Raw genomic sequence first — 19,552 nt, 5'->3', positions numbered from 1 at the left:
ACACAATACTCCTTGTAACATATAAGATGGCCATCCTCTTTTATTTACAAAGTCCCTGTATCCATCACTGGGAGGTTACTTGGCCATTCCGGCAGCCTCTGTATGATCCCAGGAATGCAGTGGATTCATTCAAATCTTTCAGTAATTTAGCATGCATCTTCCATTGTCCGTATCTTAATTAACCAGTTGATCACTGAGCTGACCAGATGAATTTCTTCACAGAATTTATACCCAGTAGGGATGTAACGATACCAAAAACTCATGGTACGATAATGCCACAATAAAAAGTCCACAACATGATATTGATCACAATATTAAAAAATGAAGAAAAGTGATGAAAAAATGTCCTTTCTCTAGGGGCAGAGGGGCGGGGCCGCGGGGGGGGGGGGGGGGGGGGGGGTGTTACGATGCTGGCTAAGGTGATCCGTTCAATGGGTAAATTGACAGCTAGCTAACTAGACATTGTCACATTGCATTGTGCAAATTAGTTAGCTAGCTAACTTGATATTGTTACATTGCAAACAAAGTGTTAACTACTTCGCAGCCTGGTAGCCATGTTTTCTGCTCATACCAGCTCCACAAAAATCTCCGGTTATACGATTTCTGAATGAGTATCTTTCTGAATGAGCTTTGCTACTTATGGCATTTCCTTCCACTCTGTATCTGTACAGATTCATTACAACCGTCTGCCACCAATACTGGCTCGACATATTCATCCATTGTGTATGTGTTTTTTCACTCTGGCATCAAAGGGGGAAGTGTGGCAGATATGAACTACTGAACACCTGTATTTTATTTTCTCACAATGTTGTCTGCCATGGTTGAGAATATTGATCAGAATCATGGTTTGTAGTAAGCTTTTTTGCAAAACTGCTAAGAAAACAATACAAGGTAATGCAAAAGTGAGTGTCTTCCAGGTTGTTTTCCCAAATTAGATAATTTGTGTGAAAATCCAGGCCTGTCCTTTTCAGGATTTCTTTTGGATTCTTTTGATTTGTATTCATTTCATGGTGCATGTAAACGGATTATATAGAATATGACCCTAACCAGGGTAAGAACCATTATTTGGAATACTGTGTGCATGTAAATGTAACCATTGTTCCATCTTCTTATGTTCCATGGCTAAATCAATCAAACAGTGGTATCTCATATTAGAGTTAAAACACCACTGAAACTAAGCTCTTTGAAAATAAACAAATTGTTGTTACTGCTGTGGAATCAACATGGTGCATCAGTGGCATTCTGGAGTAAAGAAGCACCCATGGACAGTCCTTTTTGTTTCACCGTATGTGTTTAGCTAAAAACTTCTCAGAAATGATCAGGGAACTGTAGCTCTTGATGGCTGGTATAATGTTGCAACTCCATTCTTCCATTCTTTGGGGAGGCTCCTAGGTTTGGTGATTCTGTACAAGTACGAAGAGATGGCCTTTTACCAGCCTTTCTCAGTGCATGTAAAGAATGGGTTGTACTTGTTGGTTTACTGAGTTCACTGGGTTCAAAGCACCAGCTTGTTTTCATGGAGGCAATTAGGGTGACTCACAACAGAGGAATAGGTTACACATATTCAACCAAAATAGCATTATTATTGTCATAATTCTCATTCCCGTTTTCACTGCTGGCAAACATTTGTTCTGTGTTTACGGTGTAATGCCACTTCAGAGAGGTAATCATCATGGATTTAGACTGTTAAAAAGTAATCGGAAATTTCACTAGTTCAGTATCCAGCTCTAAACCTAGGCTTGGGAAATGGGTCTAAATGCATATGCACGCATGCTTCCATTTAGATAAACAGTGCCTGTCTGAATCAGAGGTTTGCACATTAACCTCAGGCTGGGTTCATACTCATTCACATCCAGAGTACCACTGGGTAGGTACTAGCGTTAGGTGGTCTTAAGGTGCTGTCCACAGCTAACCATGGCAATAACCACCTGTCTGGTGAACAGTTGTGTTACTGTTCTAGCTAGCTGTGTTAAAGTCAATCCAAATATCCAAATTTTTTCTGTGGTTAATGAAAGATTTAAGGCGATTGATCAAAGAACGTAATATATGCATTGGTGCAATAAAACTAAATAGGATCATTTCACTTGCAGTGGCAGAGGATTCGTCTGATGTCTCTGTGCCATGTTCCTCCATTAGAGCCCCCTTTCAGGGTAGAATCCCAGTTTGGACAAATCCATGCATGCTCAAAACTGAACAAATGGTTCATTGAACAAACTGACAGATCTGGGGTCAGAGTTTTGGCCCCACAAAGTGCATCATAGCTGCATGGTTAGCTTCTCCCAGTTACTGCAATAGGGTTGATGGACGTAGGCTTTTCTTGCTGTTTAATCTCCTTTTGCAGAGACTGTTGTTGAACCCTCCAATTTCTGCTGGCTGAACTGGTAGGATGCAGGATTTGTCCAGCATTACTGCCACACGGGCTTGTGTGTACAGAAAACAGCTGGCATTATTATAAGGGATTCCAACAATGCAATGCATGTGACACGATTGAAATGACTTCCGGTCAGGCAGATATGTTTTTGTGAACTTTTTTCCATTGAATACTTATAATGGAGTTTCTGAAGCTTTTTCCCCCTGGTGGGTTGTATTATCTTTCTTGGCTTTAAGTACTCCATTATTTACCGAGCCCATCGTAATACAATGTTCCATTAGATTGCATCAGCGAGATTTATAGCTGAACTCTCTCACTGAGCTCTGGTCAGATTCGTGGATTCCAGCATGCCAGTTGTGCATGGAAACAGATCATTGTGGGTGATAAGTCCATGCTGCAAAGAGGAGGAGAGGGTCTGCTGTCTCACTTTACACCTGCAGACTACAGAGGAAATTGCAATGAAATGACGCAGAAGAAAGAGGACATGTCTGAGACTAAACTGAGCTGTGCTGTGGATTTAGAGTGCTCAATGGTGGAATTCCAATTTTGGGTAATTTAACAGCTGGTGACATCAGCCTCCCTCACAAAATTATGTTTCTGAATAAAGGGAAGATTTGGCCTGTGTGTTAAAGTTCTAGTGTGGGCAGAGTGGAGCAGTCTGCTCTTATATGTGTCCTGTTTGAAAAGGAGAACAGGACAAGGGGAAATGTGCTGAGGAACTGAATGGCTTTCTCACTCATTTTGTTCATAGATGACTAGTGCAGCTCTTACAGTACATTTCAGAACTGGAGTAGATGCAATGATGATTTTGCGTTCGTATAGAGAATTTCCTCCAGGCATCTCAAAAGTCGTTTTCACATATGAACTCCAGGCAATTGTCCAGAGAATCAGGTCCCAACATTGTCCGGAGTTGCCCTTTCACACATGTAGCACACAACAGGAGATCGTCTGTGTCAAACGCATTCTCACCTACTGGAAATACTCCGGTTTGGTTTAGGAGAGGGGTGGTGCCTGGGTAGAGCATGCAGGAGGCAGGACATGATGCAAAAAGTACGCTACAGAAACCGCAGTGGCTGTATTCAAAACCACCTACTGCATACTGTGTACTGCTTACTACACAAGTATATACTGTATATTGCATGCTTTTTTTTCAGTGTAGTACCTAGTATGCGACCATTAATGATTACATTTGTAGTATGTTACATTGTCGCATGAAATCATTGCGAGTTTAGAAATGTTCAGATTTCCTCGTGGTATTTTCCTGTTAGATTACACTTGCATTCTCACAAGTGAAAAGTATTTACGAGTTCACGAAAAGCATTCGCGAGTGGCACGGAGGAGGACAAGGCAAACAAAGCTATTGTACTTTTGAGTAGCCTATAAAAAATATCGCACATAGCCATCCAAATGGTGCTACCGATACACATATACTTAATTTATTATTAATTAGTAGGGGTGCAGTGGATCACAAAACTCACGGTTTGGATCGTATCATGGTTTCTGAGTCACGGATCGGATCATTTTTCGGATCAGCGAAAAAAAGGATCACAGATCACGGATCGACTAAGGTCCGTTACACCACTATTAATTATACATTTATTATTTATTACAACAGGAAGGTACGTTTTTATTGTTTGCTATGTAATGTTAGGTCACCAGTTCACCTATCTCACTATACCTATCACTGTTACTTAGCTACAGCTTAGCTAGCTACAATCCAGATAATAAACTACTAGCCAACATTATTAATCATCGTAAGAGACAAGATTTATAACTATAGCTAACTATCTCTTTAACGATCGTTGGACTCAAAATAACATGTATTTGGACATATCCGCAATATCAACAAAAGAGTGGAAAGCAATACACAGGCAAGCAGAAAAGAGTACGAAGCAGATGTTTGTATTCTTCCGGTTTTACGCCAGTCACATGATAGAAAGATAGAAACGTCACCAACAGGCCCACTCGCTCACCGTGGATTCTCCGGAACATGACCTGCTCTTTTCACACATGGACTCAATCCGACATTAGACGGATTTTGTACTAGGGAGCTGGCAGAGTGAAGTCCGTCTCATGTCCAGTCCGACTGATTCGGACATTTGTGTTCTGATATACAGCTCCTCCGGGTAATGGCTAGATAAGTTCCGGCATCCAGTGCATGTGTGAAAGGGGCTAAAGTGTGATGAAATGGTGAAAGGATCTCCTCTAGAGGGAGTGTGTATCGCCCACCTGGAGGGAGGAAGTGAAGTTCTCCAATGACAGTGGCATGGCGATCTGGGAAAAGGGAACCTACCAGCCTGAGACCAGTATCTAGTACACTGCCCTCATAGCTTTGATGTTATGATGTTATCCTGTGTTCCTGATTTAGGAATTTTGCAAATGAAGCCTCATAATTACAACCTCCATTCAAAGGCAAATCATTTTTCATCATATGAATCTTGAGTATTAAGGCCATTGGCCTTTTCTTCTGTAGCTGAGGAAGAGATGCTGAGGAAACAGGGTTGGATGAAACATATCAAGGGAATAAATGGATAAGAGTTTTCTCCATATTCTGTTAATAGGTGTTTAGTAGTCATGGGCTGGTCTTTTTTGTTAACATTTTGGTATGGAGGTGCATTTTTGATCCTTGACTTTATGAAATGAGAAGACATTAATGCTTTCAGCCAGTCAATACTCTCATCACCCTGAGAGTCACTGCTGTCATCAGTTTAGCATCACAGCAGTACGGCAGTGACACTAGGGCCTAGTGGTCACGGCCCTCACTGAGGCATGAGGCCCTACATTAGCAGCAAAGGACTCAAGAACAGTCAAGGCAAGCTCAAGCCTGACAATTATTGCTATTCTGCTTAACTTTAGTCATGTTGTGTGGAGCCAGTGGAAGAGTCTTTTGGCTAGTTCTGTGATTCATGCCATGGTTGGACAAACAGTTGGGAAAGTAAAGTAATGCATCATCTTTCAAGTTTATTTCATTCACATAAAGCTTTCATGCAGCCATGCAGTCATTTTAACTTTAAATGAAGAATTTACTTTCCCATTTAATATATTTATATATTTTTTTCAGAGGAGTATGCCTTACTAAAAGTTCATCAAGAATGTAGAACACTAATTGTAGTTCAGAAATATGTAATAAAACTTGAAATTTAACAGGTAAGGCAGATATATAGTTGGCATATAAAATACTGACACTAAAATCACAAAAATGTTAACAAGCCTCTAAATAACTACTTTCAAAACTAGCTGTTGCATATGTTTTCATTATTTGAAAGCTGTTTCTTCACTCTGATTACAACCTATGGCTGACTAACTCTACCTTTGACTCTGCTGCTTTTTCTTGAGTTTTGAGACAAACTACCCAGTATCTATGGGGTGCGGATGTGGGTAAGTTTCTTTCTTTCTTCACTTTCTTGTTACTGGTAGTTACCAGAGTAAATGCCATGAAGGGAGGTGTTTCTGGGCTTCAGGTAATAGGAGTAATTGGCAAAATTACAGACATTTTATATTCAGGCTTTTCACTTTTTTAAAAAAATATGGATTACATTGCTAAAATAGCAAATAACTGTTTAATGTAAACAGTATATAGTGAACTATATAATTAGTATAGAATTAAAAGCATGTCATTTTCAGGGTAAACCTCAAACTTTGAACCACCAGCTTGACAACAAATAGGAATGAAATTGGTCCAGCTCAGCACCACCTTGGCTTCTTTTAAATGCACAATACAGCAGCACCCAAGTGTGTGTTGTCTCCTGATACACGCATTTTTAGAAACAATGACACCTGCACACCAGTTTATAACATGCTGATGAGGACACAATTGCTGAACCAGCCAGTCTCCTGACAGTTTCGCTAATGATATTTCTGGGTTCTCAGAACATTACAACCAACATTTTCTATAAATGAACACAAAGAAAACCCATGATGTCGTACATATTAAGAATCAGTTGGAATATATGTTAAAACATTCCAGGTCTAAATGTACCTGTTTCTATTGAATATTCCTTCAAATGATGATCTTTTGTGAAGTTAACAGTCTTGGTAAAAAGTGAATGCATGAGCTGGAGTTGTTGCCAAGCTCTGACTCTCTGCTAAGAGAGTTTATTAGAGGACTTTGTGGAGTGTGTGCATTACAGGAGTGAGTGAGTTTAATGGGATAACATACTGTGTCCACACAGTGTGTTCCATTGTCCTCTAACGTAGGAGTGCATTGACTTTAAGGAGCCAGCCTGAAATATATTGAGTCAGTGTAATGAATTGTGTAAATTGGTATGTAAAATTTGTATCAATAAATGGTAGATAGCACATAGGACATCCTTTTAAAATGTTTGCAGATGTAATTGACTGCATTGCACATTTATGTGTATTGTAAGGCATTGTATGTACTTAACCTTATTAAGCATTTAAACAATATCCATGTAACCAAAGTATGTTGCTATGTAAGAGTGTGCATTTTTCAACAGGACCAGCTGTTGCAAGGTAATAAAGCAGAATATGCAATCACAGAGTGGCCGGTATGGCATGGAGTCCCCAGCAGTAGGGAATGCATCGCTAAAGGATGTTGCTTAATCTGATTTTCTCTGAAGGAGGTCATTGAGTCCAGCAGTAGTGGTGACCTCAGACTGCATCAGTAATAACACTAGACTACAAGGCTGCTAATAGCCACAGGTTACTGAGTGCGATGGGTCTCCCTCCAGCACATGTGGTTCTGCTGGGGGTCGGAGTTTGGTTAGCAAGATTCAGTTTGAGCAGTGGCAGATTTGTACTGGAAGTTGGTCTCTGAAGCGGAGCAGGATGAGGGCTGTCAGTCTGCTTATGGAGCTTCAGCAGTCAGCTTTCACCTGCATGCATATATAGCATGCTGTGCTCAGAGTAACATGTAACCAGTGTGCATTTTGTACTGGTTTGTGAGACGGCATCCCTGTCCCTCACGTTTGTTCTCTCTGCATCCTCATTTATTACATTACATTTCTTCATTTAGCAGATGCTCTTATCCAGAGCAACTTCCAAATAAGTGCATCACAATGCTAAGAGTAGGTCAGCAAAATAAGTTAAAATAAGTGCTGAACTAGTGTAGAGTTGTTTTTTTTTTTTTTTTTTAAATTTATAGTAATTTATAGAATTTATAGTTATGGCTTGCTTCCCTCTATGTGCTCCTTGATGGGTTAATGCATTTGCTGTTGCCACAGTGACCGTGTAGCGGACACTGTGGTTGTAAGGGGAGTGGAGGAGTGTGCACTGGCTCACTACGTGAGGAGGAATGTGATGAGCTGGACGTGGTGTTTACCTGCCTGCAGAGACAGCCGTGTGGCAGCAGAAAGGCACTCCCTGAGCCCGTTGTGGATAATCTAATAAAATCAGTATCACGTGCAGTTCCACCTGTTACTGCACTCTACGTTGCCTCCCTAACTCCTCATAGATTATGGAGAGGGCTGAGAACGCTTGTGTGATTGTGCTTCAGCAGGCAGTGTGTGTGTGTGTTCCTCAGAACTCATTAACAGGTCATTGATGAGAAACGGGTAAATTGGGTTAGAAATGGGAATAGCTATTTTGAATTTGTGGTGGGAAAATGAAGATTCTACTGGGAATAGGGATTGTGAATGCATAGTGGGTAAAGGAGGATTTCAGTGGAAATGAGTGATTGTGAATTCTTGGTAAGAAAATGAGGATGTGGGTGGGAATGGGGATGTGTGGTAGGAATGTGAATATGTATTGAGGATGGATAAACATTGGAGTGATGGGTTGTCTGGATGTGGTCTGACTGAGATGTGATTCACCACTATCATCTCAGTATGTCTTTTGCTAATATCTCATTGTCAGAATCATTCTTGGACTAGTTTGATAAGTTGTCTTATTTCAGCATTCCCAAGGCCACACATACATATCCCTTCCAATTCCATTGGTTAAGCAGGTTCATTTAACTGTGGCAGCTCCTAAATTGTTCAATAACTATAGTATATGCAAGGCCCACAGGGGGTCTGTGCTGACACACACTGAATGCTGTAACATTTTATCTGAACTGTTCTAACTTGTGCAAAAGCAGCCTGCCACAGTGCGAGTTCCACTGCATGGGCTCAAGGAGTCTCTGTGCACTGTCTGAGAGGTACAAGCGCTGTGTATGAGGGGCAGTGGCTTCTTCGTGAAGACCAAGAATGAGGGAGGGAGTGAATGGCCCACTGTTGTCTGGCCAGGCAGGGATTTCCAGGCCCAAAGTACACGCCTGGGGTTTTTCCAGCTCCCTGACCAGTGTGGGGCCTTCCTGCCTTAAGCCGCACCCTATTACAGCCCCTGAGTCAGGGCCACAGCCCAGGATCAAAGTCTGCCCTGTGAGAGAAGCGAGAGCTCATCCACAGTGCCAGCACTCAAACAGGGGAAGTAACCCAGTGACTAATGGTGCACATTACAGCAGCTGAACAGCCGAGCTGAGGGGAGGAGATGGGCAGGGGCAGGACATGGTTTCCTGCCAAACTGTTTTCAGCACGTGTGAAGCTCTGTGCCTCCTCTGGAAATATTAAACCATGTGCCTGCCATAGATTACATAGAACTGCTTCACCAATCATTTTGGTGATACAGCAGCAAAGATGTTATTGAAGGGGATATTTTTGGGTAGTCTTACAATTAGTCTTTCATTAGCCAGTACACAGATAAATGGTGAATTGGGGAAGAGAAGGCAAGGAACAGGGTGCTGTAAGGAGTGATATGTAAAGGAAAATGAGCTTCATTTCTTCATTAAACCAGGGCTTGCTTTGATTTCACACGTAAGGCTAATACTGCAGTAGGAGGTAAAATAAGAGCAGTCTCCTCCCCCCCCCTTCCCTCCCTGCATGCCTTTGTTCTTTACCTCCTTCCCCCTTCCCGCCTCACTCCTCAGTCCGTCTCCAGAGGGACCCTGTTTTAGATCATGGGCGTGTTTCTCTTGGCTGGCTGTCTCAGCCTGCAGACCCTAGTGCTCATGAGAGCCAAGGAGTGTGGGCCCTAGTATCCTAGTGCCACTGGTGTTAGCTAAGGGCTGCAGACTGTAGTGCTCTAGTGCTCATGATGAGAGTTAAGGACTGTGGGCCCTAGTGTTCTTCCTGGTGCCCTATATGCAGGGCTTTCATCTCTGTGCTGAACTCAGATTTGAAAGAATTTGGCTAGAATAGTGTTCACATGGCAGTCTGCATATGCCCCATCCAGCACCCCAAATGTTTTCAGAAATGTTATTCTTCTAAATAAAATTATGACGGTCTGAGACGAAATTATGCAGTACAGCCAGAGTGTCTTGTGTCTGTGAAATCAAACAGACCTGCCTTAGTGTATTGAATAAAGCACTCTGAGGTGGCTGTAGAGCTGGAGGAGAGGCGAGCCTAATGTGTTCTCTTTTGCATGATAGTTTGTATCATTCTGCAGAAAAGTGATGCCAAATAAATAGTCACACATGGAGATTAGCTTCACAGGATGTTATGCTGTGTTGGTAGAATGTTTGAAATGCAGGTCTCAGGCATGCAATGCACATGTCCGCCTCTGTGAACAAGGCTACTATTGCAGCACAGAACTCTGAAAGCCTTCCTGTTTTATCCTGTTGATTTCTGTGTATTTTATGTTGGCAGTCATGTGGACGAGGGAGGATCACCGGGAATAGTGAGGCCCGGGGATGAAATGGAAAGAGTGAAATTGAAAGGTTTCCGAGATGAAAAGGCGAGTTTATGGAGAGGCCTGATTTATGGTGCAATTATTCACACCACTCCCTGCTTTCTTTCTCAATGGCCCTCTCTTTATCTCTCCCTACAGCAAGGGCTCTTCCTTTTCTCCTGTGCCTTTTTACGACCTACTCTTCCCCCCTCCCCCCTCCCTTTGCTTCACCTCAGAGATGGGCCAGGGGGAAAACACAGGGAGATTTCAGGGCACTTTGAGAAGAAAGAGGCAGATCCAAGCAGTGAGAGAGAGAGAGGGAGAGAGAGAGAGAGAGAGCCACAGCAGGGGTGATTAGCTAAATATAGTGCAGCTTTACTGAAGTGATGTCATTGGCTGGCTCAGAGGTGCGGTTCTACTCATTCTCTGGGCCAGGGTTTGCTGCCAAGAGCCATGTAAGACATATTCAATGTGATCCTGCTCATAGTATTTGCCACTGGTATCTGATCAGGCTAGTTTGTGGGTATGCAAAGAGAAAATGTAAGACAGAAAGTTAAAAGGAAAATGCTAAGAAGGATTGTCAGCAGCTCCCAAATGACAATAATTTCTAACCTCTTTTGGAAAACACTGATTGCTCTGATGATGCAGATGGTCAGAGCATAACAGCACAGCTATCCATGGCTTTTCCTGATTTTTTTTAATTATATTCATTTGAGAGCTGCTGTGGAATCTGTTTTTTATTGTTTTATTTTTTATTTATTTATGTTTTCGTTTTCTGTGTATCTCAGGAGAAGAGGCACCGTTGTAGACCTGTGCCTTTAATTACTTAGCTGTGATGGGACATTGTCATACTAGGTTAATATTATAGGTGTTGTAACATGTGACTTGTGATTTTTTTGCAGGTACAGTGCATATAGAAAGACAAATATTAATGCCATTGCCAACAGTAATGTTTGGACCTGCAAAACAGGTTCAGATAATTGTATTATGATTTCACATAGAAAGCTTTACTCACGTATAACATTAGCCTCAACGTAAGACATATTTCCTACCAACTGCAAAATTAAAGGTTGTTTTGCTTGTTTAAGATATCAAACAGAGTCAAGAAAACTCTCCTCTGTTAATTTTCATATTTTCACAAGATTTCCAGTATATAACAATTTAACTCAAAGGTTGTGGAAACAAATATTGAATACATGTGAATGGCATGATAGACGTTATGCATGGCTTTTGAAGTTTCTGACACCAACACATTGTTGAAATTTCTGATTCCTTAACTGATGACTGACATTTGTCAAAATGGTATTTTAATAAACACAGGGATATCAATTATGTTGATTCTTGCCAAGTTGCCATGGTATCAGGAATGCCATGGAATACACCATAATTTATTTAAAAGAATGAACAGAATGTTCATTTTCATTGTATTAATGGCAAAATGTCACTGAATGGATAGATTTTCAAGTTGTGTTTATGATTATTGAAACAAGGAAGCACTTTACTTTAGAGATGCACCAATATATCGGCTGTGCACATCAGTATCGGCCAATATTCGCCTGTTGACTGCCATCTGTAGTGAGTGTTTTAGCTAGCTAGTTAGCTAAGCGCGCCAGATCTTTCTTTAAACATCGGTATCGGCATCGGTTATCGGCCAAATTGTTATTTTAAACATTGGTATGAGTATCGGCCCAGAATTTCACAGTTGGTGCAGCCCTGCTTTACTTTTGTCATACTAAATTGTTTTCCTAGTACAGGTTTGCTTCATATACTGTTCTGCTGTCAACTGTGGACATTTGATCAAGTAATGAGGATTATGCTTTGTTGAAAGCATAAATCCAAAAAACTCAGCTCAGGGTTTATTTTAATAATTGCAAGAGTTGATTATTAGCTACATGTGAATGAGAGGTCAGAGTAATTAAGTGCTGTTTTTACAGTCTTTTTAATTTTAACAACCTGCATAAAACCACCTACAGCAGCCATCACTTCAAAAGTCACACAATAACCACTGTGTGTGTGTGTGTGTGTGTGTGTGTGTGTGTGTGTGTGTGTGTGTGTGTGAGAGAGAGTGTGTGAGTGACATAGTGGTTAAGGAGCAAGACTTGTAACCGAAAGGTTGTTGGTTTGATTCCTGCCAGCAAGCTGCTGTACCCTTGAGCAAGGTACTTAACCCATAATTGCCTCAGTAAATATCCAGCTGCATAAATAGATAACATTGTAAAAAAAAAAAAAAAAAAAATTTAGTGTAATGTTCACAGATCTGTTATTAATGACATGATTTCCAATATATAGGACAATTCCATTGAGAGGATTAAACAGTCTATTAATGACATAAAATACTGCCTAAATGAAACATTTAAAAACATGTTGTGGATCACCTAGAAGTATGTGAATCCGGTGGATGTATACAAAAGAAAACATTCCATTTTCTATCTGTGTTCCCTCCATGAGATATCAAAAGAATTAAAGCAATAAAATCGGAACATCGCACTGAATTGAATGTTTTTTTTGTTTTTTTTTTTTATTCTGTAAACACCAGACTAAAAGACACTTGCATCACTATTCTTAACAGGACTGTTACACAGGCAGAGCAGGGACATTACAAGAGACACACTGAAGGGAGGTCATCAGAGACACTACAGTTCAAGTTAAAGGGAGAGTGACCACGGCTCAGAGAGAATCAGGTAGGTTCTGTCCCATTTAGACAGCTATGCTGGTGTGTTCCTTCATCTCATGACTAAATGAATGAACTTGTTTGGTGGTGATTATAGTTTCTGAGCTTTTGTCATGTTGTGCAGATACCATTTGCTCGACAAGCACTCACAACACTAATATTGTATCATCATTAATATTGCGTCATCTTTAACACTGGGTACATAAATTGACTGTGTTTGGCACAAGAATAAAGATAAGATTACATAGCATTTATGTCATCCCAGGAGTGGTGACTTGTCCTTGGTTTTGAAATGATGACTTTTAGTCAGAGGTAGAATGAGCCTCTTAGACCCTCTGTATTTTTCTGATCACATCTTTATTGCAGTGGCCATGAACCAGATTAGGCATGATAACTCTTCTTGTACCTGAAAATCTTTGTGGATAATGATAGGTAGAAGAGCATTGTGGTGTAGCAGTGCCCTCAGTGCAGCCTGACACACAGGCATGGAACTCGAGGCTCATGCCAAGGTTGCACAACTCCACCACTCCCCAGCACGGTTGTGTGTGAGAGGTTTGTTTACATGGAGCTCCACGCCCCAACCCCTGCCTCAAGGTCAAGAACGGAAAACCACAGATGCAGTTAATCGAAAGCAGATCATTTCAGAGCACAGCACTGGTGTATTGAGACCAGCACCAAGGGATCACGCCCCATCTTCAATATCAGACTCACCCTTACTCACATAAGCCGGGCAGTCGCATATGCTGTATCACAGGGTGTTCCGTTTCCTCATTTTGGTTGTCTGATTGTAGTGATTATGAGGTAATAAGAGGAGCATGGGGTTGGCTTGCCCCGGGCAGATTGCTCCAGCGTGGCTGGTGGTAACAGTTCCCACAGTAAACAGCAGCCACACAGTGTTGAGCAATAATGAGGGGAGAGTGTGGGGAGAACAGCTGCTGTTGGGGCAGGTGCTGACTTTGCCCTCCTCACTTGGCTTTCATGCCTTGGGGGACAGTCACATGGGAATGCCCCCCATCAGCCCCACAACCCTGTCTGTTTGAGACGCCATTCTCACAGCATTGGGTAACTAGATACATGAACCACAATCCCTTTTGTGCTTCAGATACATTTCCTTTCACAGAGCTGCTCCTAGCCACTCCCACTCCCCTCAATAGCCAGCCAGTCAAAGGAAATTGGGAGGTGTCAGATTGCTTTAAGAAGATCTTGTACAGTCTTGAACAGAGTAGAAAAATAAGTAGTGATTGATGAACTGTCTGGTCTTCGCTTTGTCACAGTATTAAGTATTTGCCTTAATAGATTTTATCTGCTAGTTAAAACACACTTGCTGAAATCGTAAAGTGGTATTGCTTAAAATTCACTATGGCACTAGCTTACTATAGAGCTCTTTTAGTGGAGCCCTGGCAGCAAAACTCTCTGCTTGCCCAAGTGATGAGATAAGGACTTTTGCCATTGCAATTCTGGCTGAACAGAATACCAGCTAAGTGGCAGCTTCTTACAGGAAAGCCAGCATTCACTGAGTTTTGCCTGAAATTAAAAAAGTGCTTGCACACCACTGTGGTGAGCCACAACAGTTTAATCACTGGTAGTTGGTGTTAATGTTATCAAGCATTCTGTAGTAACTAACAGTCAATTTCAGTTAAAGGGTGTGTTTCAGTATTCTAGTAAGCTGTGAACACATACATGAGCTGGCTAATCAGAATATACATCAGAGATAAAATACTGTTTACTAAAATAAGCCTAAGGGCGGACATTCTTTTAAAGGCTTCACATCTGTCTGATTTTTACTATTAGTTTAAAATAAAACCTTTCCAGATTTGTCTTTACTTTGCTATGGGAGTGACATCTCTGCTACTGTTGTAGGCCTGCTGCAAGGTCCTCATAAATGCATATGAAGTGTCTTTGTGTGTCTGTACCCCTCCCTCACCCAGCTCCACCCGCTCAGGGATGAGTCACACAGCTTGTGTGGGGTAACTGCTGTGTGTCTGAGGCTGTGTAAACACTTAAGGGTGCAATACTGTATTAAGCAGCCGCATTTTCTACAGCTCTGTGTTGGTACAGGCACAGCATGGCATGTGTTAGTAGTGTCAGATTTGTTCTCAGTCTTCAATCATATTTTATTTGTCCATAGAAATTGGCCGTGACTGGAGCAGTAAAGGTGGTGAGGCTCACACAGCTCCATGCAGCGCTGAAAGAAGTGTGTGTGAACATCAACATAGCTGAAAACAGTGATGTGCTTTGCTTTGCTTTTTAGCCATCAGTGATGATCTTGATTGCACCTCTCAGCATAGGTATCATTAAGTACAGTCCAAATGGAGGGATAGGCTGCTCCATGCCCTAAGGGCTGTGTGTGAGTGTTTCTGAAATGGATGCGGGACCAGGCAGATGCTGTCAGTGAGTGTACTTTCTGGAGTCTTACTTTGCAGTCCTGCTGCTGCACCTCTGCCCCTGGTCTAGATCTCTTATGTGTGGCCATCAGGAGTAAGGCTGAGGAAAACACCTTGTATATTTAAATGCACAGTTCACAGTATGCACAGTAACGTAAACTTCGTCATAAGCTCCACAGAACAACTTTATTTTATATAGAGTTTCCTGTAATCATGTCTGCCATCAGCCCTCCCTGATAACAAGCTGGCCAGCTGATTTGTGCAGACTCAGCTCTGGGTTGATGCACAAGCAAGTAGAAACAGGGGAGACTGCTTTTGAGTTGATGTTTCACAATCAACTCACATTGTGAACCAGACAATATTTCTGGACTGACCGTCTGGTTGCACATAGTTGACCCTATCTCTGTTGATTTAAACAGATTATGCAAGTTGCAAAACCTGTTAATCAGCTATAAAATCATATTAGTTTATAAACATACTTGCTTAGTGTTAGTTTTATAATAACGTAATAAAATAATTGGGCTAATGTTATATTACGTCCTGAAAAATAAGATTTTACTTTCCAGTAGCTACATGCCAGTTACTCTTGGCCAACAGATCTTACTCAGTCACCTAATCCTTAGGAAATCTAGCATTTTCTGTGATATAACATTTATATTTGGGTTGTTTTTACTTGAACTGCAAACATGAAACATGACAGGAAATGTTAATACTTCGCTTGTAATTTCGACCTTCCAACCACATTTAGATTAATATTGTTGTTGACTGTGCCAGCTGAACGTCACATTGGTAGACCCTCAAGTTTCTGACATGTTGCGTAAAGCTCATCCAGAGTAAGAGCCAGATTTTGCCAAAAAATGCCATTGGCAAAGGGCCACAATAACAGGTGCCCATCATTTAGTATCCTGAGACTACCATTTGTATGTGCAGTTTTGTTTTACACTTTATGTGAAGAGGAGGATATGGGCTGGCTCTTCTGAATTCATTGCATACAATGCAGTTTTAAATATGAGGTAAATTTGCTCACACTTGTGGCACGCTTGTACAATCAATTTCTTGCAGAAGCGTATGTTAGGAGAAAAGATAGCCATAAGTGTGAATTTAAAAGTAATTGCTATTTGGGAGACCTCTGTCTGTGTCTTTAAGGAGAGCAGAAATAAGTAGTCTCTTTAGTCTCCTGCTGTCCTCTCAAAAGGTATGACAGGACCTGCAAACAATTACTTATTTCACTGGCTGCTTTAGCATTTGAAAATATATTTACTCTATAGCAGCACACTAAATAATGTAAAGCTTGAAACTACTGTAACTACATGGGTGGAGAAGTTTGTATCTAAATTGCAGCTAATAAAGGATTTGTAACTAGATTGCAGCTAATAAAGGGAAATGCAAAACTGAGACAATATAGAGGCCTTTATCTTTAAATACAGGTAGTCTAGCTAACAGGGTTACGCGACTAATTAGCTATGAGACAAACCACTGGAAAATCTGTTTTATGAGACATAAAAAATAACAAGCTCGCTTGAATTATAATAAATAATTGAACAGAATCTTGGTGTGGTTCCAGTATGTTTTGCTATGAAATAAATGTCGTATTGTTACTGTTACAGTATGAGACCTGTACACTAATAGATCAAAACATTAAACTAAAAATCAGCTCGCACTAATAATAAACACGTATGTGGCCTTCAGCTTCTAGGTGGTGAACACATGCTGATGTTTTCTATGGAGATTGTCTTGCATTCATGTTGAATTTTTGTACCTGGATTGATGTTTGCTCGATTTGCAACTTTCAAGCTTTTAAGTGTATTTCATTTGATTATTATTCCTAACAAAAAAGGGTCTTGAGCTCTCTCTGAGGCAGTGGAATTGTTCCTGCAAATATGTGTTTTTTTAAATGATTAGAGTAATTCAAACAATTGTTTGCAGTTATAGTCACATGCAGCCAAAAGTCCAGCTGGTGCAGAGAAGCAGTCTTGTTCAGTGCACTGTAGACAAATCTGTCATTCGGCTGGTAGGTTGTGTGTTTGTGTTTATGTGAAGGGGGTGTGGTGGGGCAGGGGAGCTGTTTGGGTCAGCCCAGCCTCTCCAAGGGACATCTGTTTGGCTTGTTTTGTTGCTAGGCGACGTGTCCCACCATTCATTAGGTTTTCAATTTGGGCTTGAGTAGGAAGATTGCACTAGGGCCACATAGAACAGTAGGAGACCCCAGCCCCCTGGTCTCAGCTAACAGTTCATTTCCCCCGTCATGTAGGAAGAAGAAAAATGACCTTTTGCAAAACAACAATTATTTAAGAGGAAGAAGGGGACACGTGACAGGATGGCAGAGCGAAACACAGGCAGGGAGGGAGAGGGGCAGCCTTTCATGTTGGGTGCGATGTGCCGTGGTGGAGCTTTCTGATCACACATGCCTGGGGAGAGATGCAGAGCTAAAAGCAGCAGAGCTGGCTCCAGCGACAGACAGAGAAAGGGGGGAGGGGGGCAGCAGTGACAGTAGCTGGAATGAAAAGCCTTTGTGTGGTTAATAACAGTCCTGGCACACAGCCAGGGACTCGGAGTGTGGGATTAGACTGAACAATCAGGACTGCAGGATCAAAACAAGGAGGCAGGAACGACGAGGTCACAGAGCTACCATCTGCGCTGCCGCAGTGAGGGGGAGGGGAGCCGGCAGGGAGCCAGGCTGGGGGGAGGGGCGGGCCGGGCTGGCGGCACAGGCTCCACAGGCAACAATGAAACCAGGGGCAGCTACGCCACTAGTTGTGCGTGCAGGTTGTTTTAACAGGCCAACTGCCTCATCAGATCTGCCCTTTTCTTTTGGAATAAGACTGGTGCAATTGGCTGCTGCAGTGTATGCAGTCACACACATGCACACACCAGGCCACTTTTCCCCTTCTGGTCTCTCCTCTCATAACCTCTCCTAAGAATTCTACAGAAATCTTTTTGTTCTGTTACACTGAAAAGTTTGTGGTTTACCGGGCCTCAGTTGAAATGTTATCAAGACATTGCTCTCTCAGCACATCCCCTGTTTTGTCCTCTCTCTCTCTCTCTCTCTCTCTCTCTCTCTCTCTCTCATTCTGTCTTTCTGCAGTCTTTCTGACTTTCTCTCTTAGTCCAACTGTATTACTGGTTAAATAAGACTTTGCATGCTGCTTCCAAGTCCACTTATCCTGCCTTCTCTGCCGCTCCTGCAGGGAAGTGGCTCTGTGCAATTTCAGCCTTCATGCAGGGAAAGTTGGTGTTTTGGAGCCAAAATATTTTGTAACTTTTGTGTTTTGGAGCCAAGTACTTCAGATGTTCAGAACTTGTGTGTACAAGAAGGGTGGAAGGTCTGCTTGGTTAACAGAGTGAAGCAAATTGCAGGCTTCTGTGGTGAGTTTGTTCATGTTGCATATTTCTGGAGGTCCCTTCTCACAAAACCCCAAGTGTGTGTGTGTTAGAGAGAGAGAGAGAGAGTTTGTACAGTGTTCTCTTTGCACTGTCTGACTTGCATGCTGTGCACTGTTATGTTAGATGAATACATTGTAACAATGCTAATTTAAGCCCTGGAGTGGGCCTCTGTGCTTTGGCTGTGAAACATTCCTCAAGACATATAGGTCAATCTAAAGGCCCTTCAAGGACAGCAGATAACACATATTTATCACAGTCAGCCTCTGGTTGCTGAAACATTGACCTCATTTACCACACAGTTTTAGCACAGAAGTGTCACGGCTGGTGAAAAACAATTCCACATGTGGTAATTATTTTACTGCCATAATTAGACAGAGTTATGTATTCAAGCTGGGTCTCATAGTAAATTCCACATCTTTTAAATAGCTGTCTCATGCTCAGCTCTCTTAAAGCTGCAGACTGAAAGACAATTCCCTTTCACCAAATCCTTCCATCATCTAGAGCCAAGCAAACAGGCTATTACAGGGCAGTGGAAGCCCTCTGTAATGACTGGAGTGTGTGGGAAGTGACCTCCTCTAGATCTATGGCCTCTTTGGGCCCAGCATGTTACCTCTCCTTCTGTTTCTCCAGCTGCTTTCACATTCTTCTGCTTCATCTCTCTGTCCGCTCTTTGCCTGTCTCTCTCTTCCTTCTCTCTGCTGTCATGCCCTCCTGAGCCTTCTACCTCTGTCATATACATTTGCTGTTTTCCACTCCTCTTCCATCTCTGCTTTCTCTGCCCCCCCACTCTCCCCTTAAGTTTGATATGCTCCCCCACCTGCTGAGTTGTACTGCAGCTGATTTTGGCTTCTTATTAAAAAGCTCCAGATCTGGCTCCACACAGCCCCTGTTTTCACTCTGTCCCAGCTCAGACCTTAACTCTCTGCCTGGTCATGGGAAAAGGGCCAACATTCACATATCAACACCAGAGATTCATGTTTCCTCTCTCATCCTCTGATTAGCTAACTGCATGACTGTTTTTGCAACACAGTAGCAGATGTCTTCTTGCTGCGAGAGGACGTCAAGCATCCATCAGAAACTACATTGATGTTCAGAGGCAACAACTTTTGCAGAATTTATGAATGCAGGGAAGCATCT

General features: G+C 42.0%; 1 protein-coding gene across 2 annotated transcripts in view; it reads left to right on the top strand.

The window, feature by feature from the left end:
- Positions 1-19,552, top strand: part of LOC118781594 (ankyrin repeat domain-containing protein 11-like) — a 105,610-nt gene that overhangs the window by 36,002 nt on the left and 50,056 nt on the right. Inside the window, exon 3 of one of the 2 annotated variants that reach the window (XM_036534581.1) lies at positions 12,546-12,657. The exons of the other annotated variant lie outside the window; for it this stretch is intronic. The gene's annotated coding sequence lies outside the window, so the exon portion shown is untranslated. The remainder of the gene's footprint in view (positions 1-12,545; positions 12,658-19,552) is intronic. 2 annotated transcript variants of the gene reach the window in all.

The sequence above is a fragment of the Megalops cyprinoides genome, chromosome 8 (assembly GCF_013368585.1).
Source record: "Megalops cyprinoides isolate fMegCyp1 chromosome 8, fMegCyp1.pri, whole genome shotgun sequence".
In the NCBI taxonomy this organism is placed as follows: Eukaryota; Metazoa; Chordata; class Actinopteri; order Elopiformes; family Megalopidae; genus Megalops; species Megalops cyprinoides.
The sequence above is the reverse complement of the archived record's forward strand: the minus strand, read 5'-3'. Positions and strand labels throughout refer to the sequence as shown.